The sequence below is a fragment of the Tursiops truncatus genome, chromosome 9, assembly GCF_011762595.2.
Source record: "Tursiops truncatus isolate mTurTru1 chromosome 9, mTurTru1.mat.Y, whole genome shotgun sequence".
Taxonomy (NCBI): domain Eukaryota; kingdom Metazoa; phylum Chordata; class Mammalia; order Artiodactyla; family Delphinidae; genus Tursiops; species Tursiops truncatus.
The window spans coordinates 99,880,853-99,895,384 of NC_047042.1; the positions used below are offsets into that span (position 1 = coordinate 99,880,853).

Here is a 14,532-nt window from a genome sequence, read left to right on the forward strand (position 1 = left end):
ATCCTGAAGCGGGGTTACACAGTGCAGGCTGCTCCCAGAGGCTCTCTTCCTGCTGAAAGGCCGAGGGGCCAGGCCCTGCCCTGTGGGCAGCCTTTGCTTGACCAGAGGTAAATGGAACCTTGGAAGGACCTGTGGCCTCCTGGCTCTACAGCCAAGGATGCTGTGCAGAGGGGAACAGGGACTTGGGCTGTGGGACGCCTGGGGACCCCAATCCACATTCCCAGGGCCCTCCCTCCACACCTTCCCAGCTCAGGCCCCCAAAGCGACCTCTTAAAGGCAAATGTTCCCAGGCCAGGTTGAGTCCAGACCCTGCTAACCACTAAGGACTAGGCCCCAGCCTCCTGTGTTCTTCCAGCCCGAGCTCCTCCCGGATAGAGGCAGTGGGAGGGGCAGGCCGGGTGGAGGACGCAGCGGGTCTGGGTCAGCTCACGGTCAGCAGGGAAGGAGGCAAGTGCCTTGGGGGGCCCAGGAGACACAGGTGTGGAGCTGAGCTGCCTGGTCTGCTGCAGCCCCCCCAGAGCCCATCGCAGGCATCTTTTGCGCTCTTGTCACCAAATGTGGCCGGGGTTGCAGGTGCTGCCTCAATCCAGAACAATCCCAGTCTCCACGGGTGGTGTTTTAGGCCAAGCCAGGTGATGGGAGGAGAGTCGTGTTACAGAGGAGAGGGATTTGGGCTCTGATGACCCAGTGCCATCACAGAGCCTGTGATGGTTAATTTCATGTGTCAATGTGGCCAGACCACAGCGCCCAGTTTAATCAGCACTAAGCTAGATGCTGCTGTGAAGGTATCTGTAGGTGAGGTTAGCACCTATCATCAGCAGAGCTTAAGTAAAGGAGATCACCCTCCACAATGCGGCTGGCCTTCATCCAGTCAGCTGAAGGCCTCAGAGCAAAAACTGAGGTTTCTGAAAGAAGAAGAAATGCTGCCTCAAGGTCTTAGCATCAACTCCCGCCTGAGTTTCCACCTGCTGGCCCGCCCTGTGGATTCAGGATTTGCCAGTTCCCGCCAACACGAGCCAGTTCCTTAAAACAAATCCCTTGATATGTAATATTTATTATCTTAATACTATAATTATATTTATAATATAAATAACATATATCAGTTAATATCCTATTGTGATATATAATATATAATGATACAGCTTAACATAATATGTGTAATATATGTAATATATACAACTGTTACTATTAGTTAATATTTATATTAAGTATACATTGCATATACTTAATATGTGATAAATATATATTAAGGATATATACATGTGTGTATATTAACGACATACGTGTAGGATGTGTGTATGCATATACAGGTATGTGTATCTCTTACTCCTCTTGATTCTGTCTCCGGAACCCTGACTGATGCAGAAACCTAGACCCCCTCCCCCTACCACCCTCGAGCTGGTGGGTGCTGACCTTGAGCGAGTCTGGCCGCAGGAAGGTGGCAGTCTGGAGACAGTCAGCTACCCCTGGGGAGGGGAGTGGGGCCCACTCGGTCAGCAGGGGGTCTCTGTACACACAGAGCCCTGACTTTGTCAAGGACCTCGAAATAAATCCCCAAGGGAGATCGATGGATGAGAGGAAAAGACAGGTGTGAAAGGTCTTCGCTCCTGCAGGTTCAGTAAAAAAACAGGAGACAGCCCCAATAGTCCTATTTTTTACTGTCATGGAAGATTTACAATGTGTAAAGGAGAACAGCAGGTTGGAAACATCCCGAAATCACATTCTAGCGTCATCTGTGGAATGATGAGAATTGTTCTCGCATCGCTTGCTGGGTAAGTGGTGTGTTTCCACCAGGCGTGTGATGATGCTGTGTGGTACCCACCCGCCGTCTCCCTCCACCCACCACAGTCAGCTGACAGCAGGGAGACGCTTATTCACCCAGGGACGCGCTCCTCCACACTGCCGGACGCACGGGCAGGACTCAAACGGGAGTCTTTCCCCACACAAAACCGACACTGGAAAAGGTGCCAAGAAGCTCATTCACACGGAGACATAAATGACTGATGACAGCCTAGGGTACAGGAAACACTAAGACCTCATGATCAGAGAAGGATGTGCTAATGGGATCTCTCGGGCCACTTGGCCCATCTGAAAGCAAGGACAAACAGAAGTGGCTGTCTGTCAGAGGACAGCCGGCCCTTAATTTCTAGGGCTGTTTTCAACTCTGACATTTCACGATGTTACTAAGACAAACCTTAAGAGAGGGTCTGCAAAGACCAGCGCTGGGCTTCTGGGGAGGGTTATTTATCCGCAAGTAAAACGCCAAATCACCAGCTGAGACTGTGGTAGCCTTGGTGTTGAACCCTCTGTGGGTACCACCCACTGCCCGGCCAGCTAGGTGACTCTGCTGGTCCTCGGGCCTCCCACATGCTAAGTCCTCTCCATGAAGGAAAAAAGCGACCACGAGCGAAAGTGGAGACGCTGCTGGGTGTGCCCCGCAGACCCAAATGGCCCCCGACAGCTGCCTCTCCACCCGCCTGCCCAGCGCCCCACGGGCAGCGGGGGCACAGGGGGAAAATCACATGCTTTGGGTCTGGGCTTCAAGACGAACCGCAGGACAGAAAACTTGAATGAGAATTAAATTGAGCATCCAGGGAACGTGTTTATAAGGTCACAGCACTGCTGGCGGCTCCGAGACACACCCTCCCCCATGCAGGGGGCTCTTATGCAAGACTCAGGGCTTAGAGACCTACTTTCTGCTCTCAACCACCTACCCAATGTGGCTCTGGGATTTGGCCCAGGAGCCAAAGTCCACACAGTTTTCAGCTCAGAATCTGAAGAATACCCCGTGTCCATATTTATAAAACTGTTTATCAAAAGATTCTTCCTAAACATTTCTGCAGGTGCCCAAAGCTTCTTCCATTCCTACCTGTGTGTCACCACCTGCTGTGACCACATGTTACAGACTGAAAAGTACAAGGAGTTCAGGGGAAGCAGCAAACACCAGGGACCTGAATAGAACGCAAGGGCTTCTGCACTAAGTAAGCATAACGAAGAAGGCGCTTTTATTCGCTCTAACTTTCATCCCAGGCTGAACTGGCTGCTCCAGAAGCACTTAGCTTTTCTCACTAACAGTGCCAACCCATCAGTAGATCATGAAATCGATTTAGTGGATTATACAACCACCCAAATATAAATTAGAATGAGGATGCATCTCATTGTTTCCTAAAATTGTTTCAATTATTCACACATAGACATGAATAAAATATACATGTTACTGCGTTGTGGACAACGAAGTCTGGACCACTGTGCACCACAGGATCTTTGAAGCAGTGCGGGTAGATTTCAGAGGGGAGCCGACACCCCCTGTCCTTCCAGATGTCACGACAGTGAACAGGGACGAACACCATCTTTTGTCCTCTGTCCTGGCCGAAGCCCTCTGACCTCCCTTTGTACTTTGTGCCCAGAAATACGCACACAGGATGGAAACAGAGAATCACATCTCGTCACTGTCATGGATGGGAGGTAGGCAACTCCTTACCTTCCCCCCGACCCTTTTTTTTTTTTGGCCGCGCTACAGGGCTTGCAGGATCCTAGTTCCCCAACCAGGGATGGAATATTTTTTTTTTTTGGCCACACCCTTGGCAGTGAAAGTGCAGAGTCCTAACCAATGGACCGTCAGGGAATTCCCACCTCCCCTTTCCTCCAACCACATCCATCCCTCCCCTGGCCCTCTGAGCAGTGGGCACTGCTGCTCTGACCCACCGTGGGTCCTGCCAACTCCAGCAGTCTCAGGCGACCCCAGATCCAGAACAGCAGTTACAGCCCTGGGGGCAACCACCTACCGAGACCCCTCCAGAGTGGGATCTGTCAGCACCTGTGCCCCTCTGGTCCAGGCCTACCGCAGACTCCCTGGTCTCCTGACACCTAAACCAGGGAAATAACGCAGTCACAGGGTGTCGCCATTGGAAAATGTCAGAGACCTTCCAAATTGATCCCCTTCCATTACAGGTGGGCTCACAGGTTTCCAGAGAGATTTGAGTGAGGTGCTCAACGCCACGTGGTGGAGTCATGACCGAGCCAGAACCAACTCCTGGTCTTGCAACTTCTAGCCAAGTTCTCTATCACACCGTGCTCTCTCTAGTTGACTCTGACCTTCTAGCGTACGTTTCCATTACGTAAGGTGATAACAGCTGTCCTGCAGAGTCATAGTACAGACGGAGCCCCTAGCACGGACCTGGCTGCCCTGCGCACCCAGGTGTCAGTTATTGTATAATTATTATACAAGGTCAGCCATCATCTAATTTCAGTTCTCTTGGTATCTTTGCGTCCAGCGATAGAGCTCTTGTTCCAAGTTGCCCTTTGTCATCCACTGGCTTTGCGTGAATGTGTTACTTCCTGGGATTGCACCACGCTTGTGGTCATGCCCATTAGGGTGAGCAGCTGCTCCGGGAACTTTCGGGAGGGAGCCACAAAAGCCTCAGCGCCCTCCATCTGATGGAAGGCTGGAGGGCACTCTGCAGAGAAGGGCTCCAGGTGCTGCGTGTCAAAGCCTCAGGCAGCAGGTACGTGGAGATCAGCGGCTCCAGGAGATGCTATCTGCCCACTTCCCCTTCCTTCCAGGGCAGGGCCTGCCCGGAGCCCCTCGGGCACACACCAGGCACACGCAGGGCACATGTCGGGGGGCTCCTCGTGGGAACTCAGAGTTCTCGGGTAGAACAGGGGGCACTGGGGGCACACGGCATCCTCCCTCAGAGCCCAGTGGCCACTGAGGGTTCCAGGCACCCCACCTTGGGCCAGAGTCCCCCACAGGGCAGGTTAATGATGACACTCAAAACAGGCAAGTGGCTAGCTCTTTGCAAAATTTATTTTTTGGTCCTTTTTACTAACTTAGCTCCTATTGTTAAAAAAGAAGCTGAATTGAACCTATGCCCTCTCTGAGGCCTGGATACAGATTTCTGTTCCAACCAGCTGTGCTGACTGGAAACTCTCATCCCGTCTCTGGTCCTCGGTTTTCTCACCTGAGATAGGAGGTATCTGGGTCTGAATCCTGGAGCTCCTCCAAAGGCCTTCCAGCCCCCAAATTCTATTCTAGGCCATCCCTCCTCCTGGCACCGAGATGGCAGACTCCCTTCCACATGCCGGGTTGAGCCCCAAGGCCATGATGGGTCACACTGCCCCTGTGACCCACCCACCTGGTGGGTGCACCCTGGGGTCAGGCCCAGAGGCGGCAGGACAAACACCTGTAAGTAGCTTCCAGGGGGTGGGGGAGGGACGAACAGGCAAAGCACTGGGAATGTTTAGGGCAGTGAAAGTACTCTGATACTGTAATGGTGTATACACGTCACTATACATTTGTCAAAACCCATAAAATGTACAAAACCAAGAATGAGCCCGATATAAACTCTGACTTTCAGTTAATAATAGTGTATTAATCAAGGCTCATCAGTTGTAACAAATGTACCGCTAATAACAGGGGATGCTGGAAGGGAGGGGAAGGAGGTACAAGGGAGCGCTCTGTACTCTCTGCTCAATTGTTCTGTAAATCTAAAACTTCTCAAAAAAAAGTCTATTAATTAAAAAAAAGTAATAGCAGCAAATAGGCAGAGATGGCCTCAGTTCTGTCGGTCAACTGATCGCCCACCACTCTGGGCCTTGATCACCCACCTCCTGTCATTTCTACAGGAGACAGCAGGGAGCCTGCAGTCTAGCTGAGGGGCTGCCCTGGGCTGCCCCAAGAGGCCTGTGGTCATCAGTCCATGTGGGGACAGGAGCTGGAGTGGTCACTTGGTCCTGCATCCATGGCTCTGAGTCCTTCCGGAACGCAGGGGAGCAGGCGTATTGCAGACGCCCAGACTCAGGGCCCTGAGGCCGCGGGGATCTCGGACAGAGAAGATAAACCTGGAGATGGAAGAGCTAGCTGGGGTCAGGCAGCAGCAGGGCCGGGAGGAAGGTCTGCAAACCCACGTCCCCTCTCGCAGGCCGAGCCGTCCAGTGTAGACCCCGGGGCGAGGGCTCTGGCCTTCACGCTCCAGATGGGAGCAGGTGGCAGCCGGGGTCACCGGGCAGCCTCAGGATGTCTGGAGGGCGGGGGACACAAATCCCAGGGCCCGACTGGAGACCCCATGGGCACAGAGTAACTAGCGGCTCCCAGCCGGGGACTCAAGGCCACAGACCACGGCGCTAACGAAACCAAACAAGGAGTTTGCTGGGGGTTTTGTTTTTGTTTTTGCGGCCAACAAACACATTCTATTCAAGAGGCCAGCTCGTTATATAAGGAGGGGAGGGAAGAGAAATGCCGGGTGTGAGGCCAAAGTCACCATAAGCGCAGAAACTTCTAGATCAGCTGCCACCACGGCAGGGAGTCAGGTACACAGCACAGGGATTGTAGCTTTGCTTTTTCGAGGAAGGGGAAAAAGAGCCTGCTTCTCACATCCTAGGGTAAAAGCCATCATCTCTCAGGAAGACCTGGTCCCTGGAGTGTCCTCATGTGTACCTTGTGTCCCGAGGCCACCTGGGTCTCCCTTCAGGGTGGGACCGGGCTCGAAACACCTCCCTGTGTAACTCCCACCATTTTTCATCTAGTCCCTGCTGGATGGTTTGGGATCTTTATTTCTCACTGAAAAAAGCACGGAAGATTCTGGGTCAGGTCCTGTGGGGACGTTCCTAAGCTAGAGGACCCCTTGGGATTGTCTGTCCCCTGGTATCACCAGCCCTTTCGTTTTCACTCTTGGTCACTTGGTCCTGGAAGCCTCTGGGTCACATATCTCTGCCGTTGGCACCTACAAGGTCTTGGGGACACCCCTTCTTACTTGCAAAACACGGGGCTCCACGTCCCAGGTCCTGTGTCCAAAGCGAGTGGACTCTGACCTTCCAGGACCGCTGTGGGGAGCCGACGTTTCCAAAAGACCTGTTCTAAACTGATCTAGGAGACCAACGCATCCCCAGGGAGGTCCATGAAGAAGAAAGGGAAATCCCACAGGCAGAAGGGAAACCAGAGTGCCAGGCGGGATTCCAGGGGCTCTGCGTGGTCCCCTCTAGTTTGCACACGGCCCCATTTTCATGGTTCAAAGGACACAGTTAGAAGATCATGTGGTCTGGTCCTCTGTTGCCTGTGTGCCTAGCCTGGGGAACAGGGCAGCACTGAGCAGAGACCCTGTTGGCTGAAACCTTCTGTGGTCCCTCCTGCCTGCGGGAGAAGGTACGGCTCTCCTCGCCTGGTGTCCAGGGCACCCAGGCCACAGCCTGGCCTAACATCTGCTTCCTCCTGGTTATTCTGCTGCCTGCATGCGGCCTGGGACACCTGTATCCCTCCCCACCTCCAGACCGGGGCTCACGACCCCCCACAAGTTCAAGGTTATTATACACAAACCATCTTAAAGGTAGCAGTCAGGAAGCCAGCCCTCCTTTATTGCAACAATTTGCAATTTAAAATACTCTGATGGACTTCCCTGGTGGTGCAGTGGTTAAGAATCTGCCTGCCAATGCAGGAGACACGGGTTCGAGCCCTGGTCCGGGAAGATCCCACATGCCACGGAGCAACGAAGCCCGTGCGCCACAACTACTGAGCCTGCGCTCTAGAGCCCGCGAGCCACAACTACTGAGCCCAAGAGCCACAACTACTGAAGCCCGCGCACCTAGAGCCCATGCTCCGCAACAAGAGAAGCCCCCACAGTGAGAAGCCCGCGCACCTCAACGAAGAGTAGCCCCTGCTCGCCGCAACTAGAGAGAGCCCGCACGCAGCAACGAAGACCCAACGCAGCCAGATAAATAAATTAAATAAATAAGTAAATTTATAAAAAAATAACATACGTCGCTGGAATGTAACCGTAAGCCGGTGGCTCTCACAATGGAGCTTTCAAGGGTCCAGTGTCAAGGCCAGCAGGTCGGCTTGCCTCCTCCATCCTGGGGTTTGAGAGGCGCCGGCCGGCGCCACGCTGTCCGGCTGGGACTGACCCGTCCTCTTCACCCACTCATGTCCTCCTCATCCTTCAGAACTAATGCGGGTCTCGTGGATTCATGATGCCTTTGCTGTCAAGTCCGCTGGAAACGATGTCTCACCCCACTACATTTAAAATCAACCCCCTCCAGCACTGTCCATTTGCCGTTTATGCACAAACTTTCTGTCGAGGTTGTGAGCACTCTGTGAGCAACAGCTATGTCATCCAACTAATTTTTTGTGTGCGGACGGAAAAATAAACTCATAGGATTTGAAAGTCAAAACAAAGGGATGTGCAATTGAAAAGCCGGGCCCTTCCACCCTTGTCCCCATCCATGCCACGCCCCCCCACAAAGGGACCACTTCTAGCTGCACATCCAGTTGGGACTTCTTTATGTGAGCGCATACGTCAAGTATTTCCCCCCTTTCTAATACAAAGGGCTCCCTGGTATATATTCTGCTCCATTCCTTGTTTATCACTGTGTATGTCCAGGAGATCTTTCAAAGTCGGCACATAGGGTTTTCTGGAATCTGCGGTGTGTTCTGCACGGAACACAATAGCTCCACCACCCCCCGTCTACGTCACAGGCTGCTGCGGTGAAAACTCTGCATGTTCTTCATGTTTCTAGGACCGTGTGATCGCTGCTCAAAGGGCAACGCGGTCACGGCTTCTGACAGACGTTGCCACCTGCCCTCCTTAGGTCTGGGTCATTCTGCTCTGGTGCAGGACAGCATCTGTTTACACCACAGCCTCACCAACAGACAACGCTGTCAGACCACCGAACATTGGCCGGATGGGTGAGCAATGGCACCCGTGTAACCTACGTTTGTGTCTATTCTATTTAATTTTTGACGTAACCTGGAAGCACAGAATAACTACTTGAGTTAGTGAGACTTCTGAGTTCGGTGATAAGAAGTTTATCCCTGGCTCTCCTGGACTCTTCCCTGGGGAAAAAAAAGCTGCCGTGTTAAAAATTCCACCGCCCTGAGACCACCATGCTCTGGGGAAGCTCAAGCTAGCCACGTGGTGAAGCAGCATGGAGAAAGGGATGTGAAACCAACTCAGGAGCCAGACAGGAGCATGAAGAAACCTTGAGAACTCCAGCCCCAGGGGGTGGTTTGTGATATAGCAACAGATGATCAGAAAACTAGGTAATCTTGTGAAATTTAATTTCTCTGTGCCTCAGTTTCCTAATCTACAAAATGGGAGTCACAGGAGTTCCTGCGAAATTATGAGTTAACATTTAAATATGTAAACACAGAATACATCTGAACTAACATATAAAGAGATTATAATAATGCATGACAATTACTTGGGAAATGTTAGCTATTACTTTAAAAGAAATGACTGATTTTTATGGGTAAGGTGCCGTTATTTAGGGGCAAAATATTATTATTGAGCCCAGTGAGTAGACCATAGCATCTTGTCTCTCAGAGCTGTGATTAGGGGAAAGAGCCATATTCAACGGCACCCTGATCGCTGCAAGATGGGTCCCAAACTTACAGGAGAAAGGGCAGTTCAGCCAGGCAAGGTGAAGGGACTCTGAGCCCTTGGTGATGAATTAGGGACACAGAAAGTCCCTGTAAACTGAGAAAGCCTTTGGGGGTGTTCTCCAGGTGTGCCCCTAAATTGCTCAAGTGCTGACTTCATTTACTACAAAAAAAAAAAATCCAAAACCAAAGAAGGTGAGGGCGACGTAGGTCAGTGATTTCTGGTCTAGGATGGGAGACAACAAAAAATGGCCACGGATGCTCCTGCAGCGTTTCTAGTCTTTTGAAAAGTGGAAAGGGAACTGCACACTTGCCCGGGACAGCACATGCAACAAAGACAGTGAGTCTCTGCTTTTAGCTGGCTCTTCATCAACTCTGGTGACACTGATTATCTAAGGCTGATCAGAAGGCTGAGATCAGGAATGACTGAATGCAGAAATTATTTATTAACGCATGCGTGTTAGACAATCTTTCAGAACCGAGGGTGAATGGGAGGAACCAGAAGACGTCTCATGGGGATTTCAAAAATATGTTAGAACCACTGATGTATTTATCCTTTTAAACATCTGTTAAGTAGCCCCTGTGTGTCTGGGGTGGTGCTGGAAGACATTCATAGAGAAGACACAGAGCCACCCTCAGTCTCAAGAGGGGGATGGGTAGGGGACAGGCTGCAGAGGGACCAGAAGGGCCTTTTGTGGGTGATGGAAACGTTCCGTTATCACCATTGGGCTAGTGGTCACGTGACTGCAAACTGATCACAACCCGCCTAACTGTATACTTAAAACTGGCGAATTTTATTGTATGTAGACTACGGGTCAGTAAAGCTGACCAAAAAGTGACGGGTCAACCACCACCCATCCCTATACCATAGGCGAGAAGAAAACAAAACAAGCAATCCACAGAACCCAGGGAAGATGTCCATGTTACTAATTCTGGAATACTGAATATGCTTTTTCAAGCAGTGGGAGTAGAATTTCCAGGAAGCAGCTGTGCTGTGTGTTACAGACCAGTTACATACTTTATTTTCTAGCTAAAATCCTCCAGTTTCAATTGCCCTCCTGGTGCCAAAGCACCTTGTTACACACATCAGATAGGGCACAGCTGTCCCGTCTTCCCTTACCAGGGATATGAAAGGCCAGTGTTTCACTTTCCAGAGCCCAGTTTAGACGCACAGTAGCTACAGATCCAGGAGGAAAGATCTGCTGGACACGAAGAGCCCAATTTCTCCCAAAGGTAAATCCCCAAATATGAGATGTCCCAAAGCTACAAAGGTGCTCACATTTCCTATCCAAAGACCCCTTATTTGGATCAAGGCAGTATTTAAATAACCAGGAGAGATAACTCCTTAAACTAACCCTTTCTCTGAGTTGGCAGGTTATTGGATGAGCTCATCTCAGAAGAGGACTCTGAAGGCCTGAGAGAGAAGAGAGAAAACCCGATGGTGTGGCGACAGACAGAAAAAGTGCTTGGGTGAAGCCAGCTTGGGGAGCCCTGCAGGGGTCCCTAGGAGTGGAGAAGGGGATGCCCAAGGACACTCCGGGGCTGAGGCCATGATTCCCCATCCCCTCTCTATAAACTACACTTTTCCCTCCTGCCAAGTAGGAGGTGTAGGGATCACCGAGCGCCAAGAACATGTGGATATTGAAATGTGATGAGGAACAGTGGCCACAGCCAGCTTATCTCAACCGGACATCTTTAGTTACTGGATTCCAGATTTTGTCAGAGTGGCGGTTGCTGAGGTCCTGAAGTACCTCCAGTGTCAGAGCCCGGGTGACGTCACGTTGGCTTCACTGTTAAGTGCATGTTACTGGGCTCCAGTTTTCTGACAGGTAGGATTCCAGATGAGGCATGGCTGGCATCTCTCAGTCAGGACCCTGGATTAACCAGAGTCCCTAGGCATTTGAGATTATTGAAAATATTCTTTGGATTTTTGGGGGGCAATTGCACAATGAGTTCCTTATCTTTCTCCATGAGTGAAATTAGAAAAAACTGATTTGGGGGAGAAACTGCTAGACTCGGTGCCAGGTTGGACCTTGGGCAAGGTCTAGAATCTTCTTTTTAGATAAATGAGCAGGAGGGGAAAAGGCTGATTCCAACTCACGCACAGAGATTCCTCTCCTGCAAAGCTGGTCTTCAGGGCACAGAAGATGCTGCCGGGAACCTCCATTCAGTGGGTGGGGTGGGACCGCGGCCCCCAGGAGACCCTGGTGCAGGTCGGGGGCCAGGCTTAGAGAAACACTTGCGACTCTGGCTGAAGTCTTTTCTCCTCCCTTAGGAGACAGTGGGGGAATGGTTCCCATCTAGCCAGCAGGGGTTTGGAAGGGAATAGGGGCTGAAATGAGGAGGAGAAAGAGACCAAGGCAGCAGCTGGGGCCCCCTCCTCTCCCAGGCCCCCTCTCCGAGCCTCTCCCGGGGGCGGAGCTGGCCAGCCCCCAAGCCAGGCCCAGCGCCCCCTGTGCAGGCAGCCAGCCTGGAAGAGGAGTGAGTCCTCCGGGGAGAGCTGCCAGGTGGCTGCTAGTGAGACCTCGAGGGGCAGGCGAGGCTGGGAGGGGCATCCTGACCCTACCCCAGGGGATGGAAGCAAGGGGTTCTCGGCCCCAGGCAAGGCACTCCGAGCCCCCCGACTCTACCCCAGGCCAGACTTGGGCGTGTCCCACCCCCGCCCGGGACCCTCCTTCTTCCCGAGTGCCCCCCCACCCCCGCTCTGTGGTGGAAGGCCAACTGGAAAGCGCATTTCAAGGCTCTGTGATTTGAGCAGATTGAGTGTGGGATGACTCAGAGTGAATGGGTGGTGACAGATGCCTGTAGCAGAGCTCAGAGCCAGGCCTGGCCCTTCTGGGTAAACGCCTGGCTTGGGACTTGGCTTAGCGTGAAGGGCAAATCCCACCAGGGGCCGGGGGCTCCGGGAATCTGAGCAGAAAATAGGTTCAAACGGATGAACCCTCAGCCCTGTCCAGCCCCTCCCTACCCGCACCCACCCCCAGATCCGTGCAGTATCAGGAAGCCCCCGGCACGCCGGGCCAGAGTCAGCCTGGCCTCGCTCAGAAGGAGTGGCTGCTGCCCTGCCCCTCTGTTGGAGGTCTCTCCCCGGCACCTGGGTACCGGAAGTTTCCCTTCCACCTCTGCCTTCCTGGCCTTAAAAGCGTATCAGTCCTGCTCTCTGATGAAATGCAGACACTCCCCCGAGAGCACGTCCAGACGCCCCACCAGCTCGGTCTTGACTCTGAGACAGGAAGGCTCACCTGGCCAGTCAAGTGCTCTATCTGGGGAGGAGTTTCCATCATCCAGAGACTCGCCTTTAAGAACTGCCTGTTTCCTGCCAAAGCTGGGTAGGGAAGGGCTAACGGTAATGGCAGTTAAAAAATTATAGCTGATTTTTGGGTAAGTAGAAATCACCCTTCTGATCCTTACAGGTGAAAATACTTCTAGAAATGTCTTCCCACATCTCCCAGCTTTGAGAAGAAGAACGGGGCGGGCAGGATTTAGCCATCGGGTGTCCACGGTTTGCATAAAGCAAAGGAGCGTCCACCTCAACCCGCGCCAGAACGGTAGCGCCAGGTCCTAGGGCCAGATTCACTCCCGTGCGGGAGGAGCCTCTTTGCCCTGATGCATCATACCTCACGTTTCGTCATCTTTTTTCCTTCCCGAGACAGTCCCACACCCACTACGGTTCATGGAAGAGTCTGCTTGTTGGTCCTGGTTATTTGGAGGGTCGTGCCCCATCCCTACCCTAGGTGAGGAGAACATTCTGTCTGTTTCCTTATGACCCCTCCCCTGAACACAGGCCATCCCGGTTCCCCCTTCCACCACGGACGTCTCAGACCACCCCAAATGCCCACAAGTGTTGGCCCCAATTTTACTTCCAGCCGTGAAAACTCTGCACGTGACTTAGTCAGTGCAGCTCCCCGTCAAGGAGAATGTCTGTTGTTCGGGTTATGAGTCTGCTGAGGTGCCTCCTCTTGTCTCTCCTCTGCCCTCGATTCCATGTCTGATTCTCAATCCAAGAAGCCGTGAGACCCGATCCTGGGAGCCCTGGACCCAGAAGAGAAGTAGGAGTGGGCTGGGAGACAACGCTGAACACTGACTTGCAAGCCCTGGGTGGCCCGGACCCCCCAACCCTCCAGGGGTAGATGCAGTGCTGCCTGTAGCCGGCGGGCCTGCTGTGTCCTGGCCACCTCGCCGGCTTCTGTTCTCTTCTTTACTGGGACCTGCACAGCAAGGCTCTAACTGAGGAGCTGGGCCAGGATCACAGGCATGTGGAAGCCACCCTTAAAAGCAGACATGAGACAGTAAAATGTCAGCACGTACGTTGCCCGCAGAGTAAAGTCTAAACGAAACCCAGGTCTAGGTTTGCTTTTCTCCTACTCTCTCCCCACCTCCCACCACGCTGTATCTTAGGATGAACAGGAGACGCAGATGACCCACCCGAGGGCACAACCTGTCCACACAGGACAGGCAGGCCGGGGGGAGGGACCGGATGTGTCCGTCACCAAGGACAGATGGAGAAGTGGCCAGACTGGAGCCGCAGGGGAACTACGTGAACCCAACAGAACCCAGAGCCCTCCAGCCTCGATTTCCTGATGAATAACCCAAGTGAACAGACCCAGGGAACTCAGAAAAGCAGGTCACTTCAAGGTCCTGGTTGGAGAGGTTCTGCTGGGCTCAGCGGGGGAACCCCACAACTGACCGCCACCTAAAGGGAGGGCCTGCTGTTCACTGAGCCTCTATTACGTGCCCGGAACTGGCCCTTGGTCAGCTGGTTTCATCCAACCCAGTGGTTATTGAGTTACTGTTATCTCCATTTTTAGAAGAAAACTCAGGTGCAGAAAGATGAAATAATTTGCCTGCGTCCCCAGCTGGTAAAGAGCAGGACACAGATTCAGACTCAAGTCCAACTCCCAAGCCCAGGGCCCAAGGGCTCTGGGGTTAAAGAGGAAATTGATCACACCCCTCTCATAACTGAAATTTTAGTCATCGAGGCGAGAGCTCTGCAGTCTCTCGTTAAACCGCTTTAGGGCTCTAGGACCTTAAGTCATGCTCTGGGAAAGGAGTCTGGTCCAGGCAGACACAAGGGCTGCAGGAGGGGGGGAAGCTAGAGCCTCCAGCAAGCCACCTGCCTGTGGGTCCTGCCCTGCTTTCCTGAAGTCACCACCCATGATGAG

The 14,532-nt window shown here is 52.6% G+C and overlaps 1 protein-coding gene across 4 annotated transcripts in view; it reads right to left on the bottom strand.

Moving 5' to 3' along the window:
• PRKAG2 (protein kinase AMP-activated non-catalytic subunit gamma 2) overlaps positions 1–14,532 on the bottom strand; it is a 277,712-nt gene that overhangs the window by 208,696 nt on the left and 54,484 nt on the right. The window lies entirely within an intron of this gene.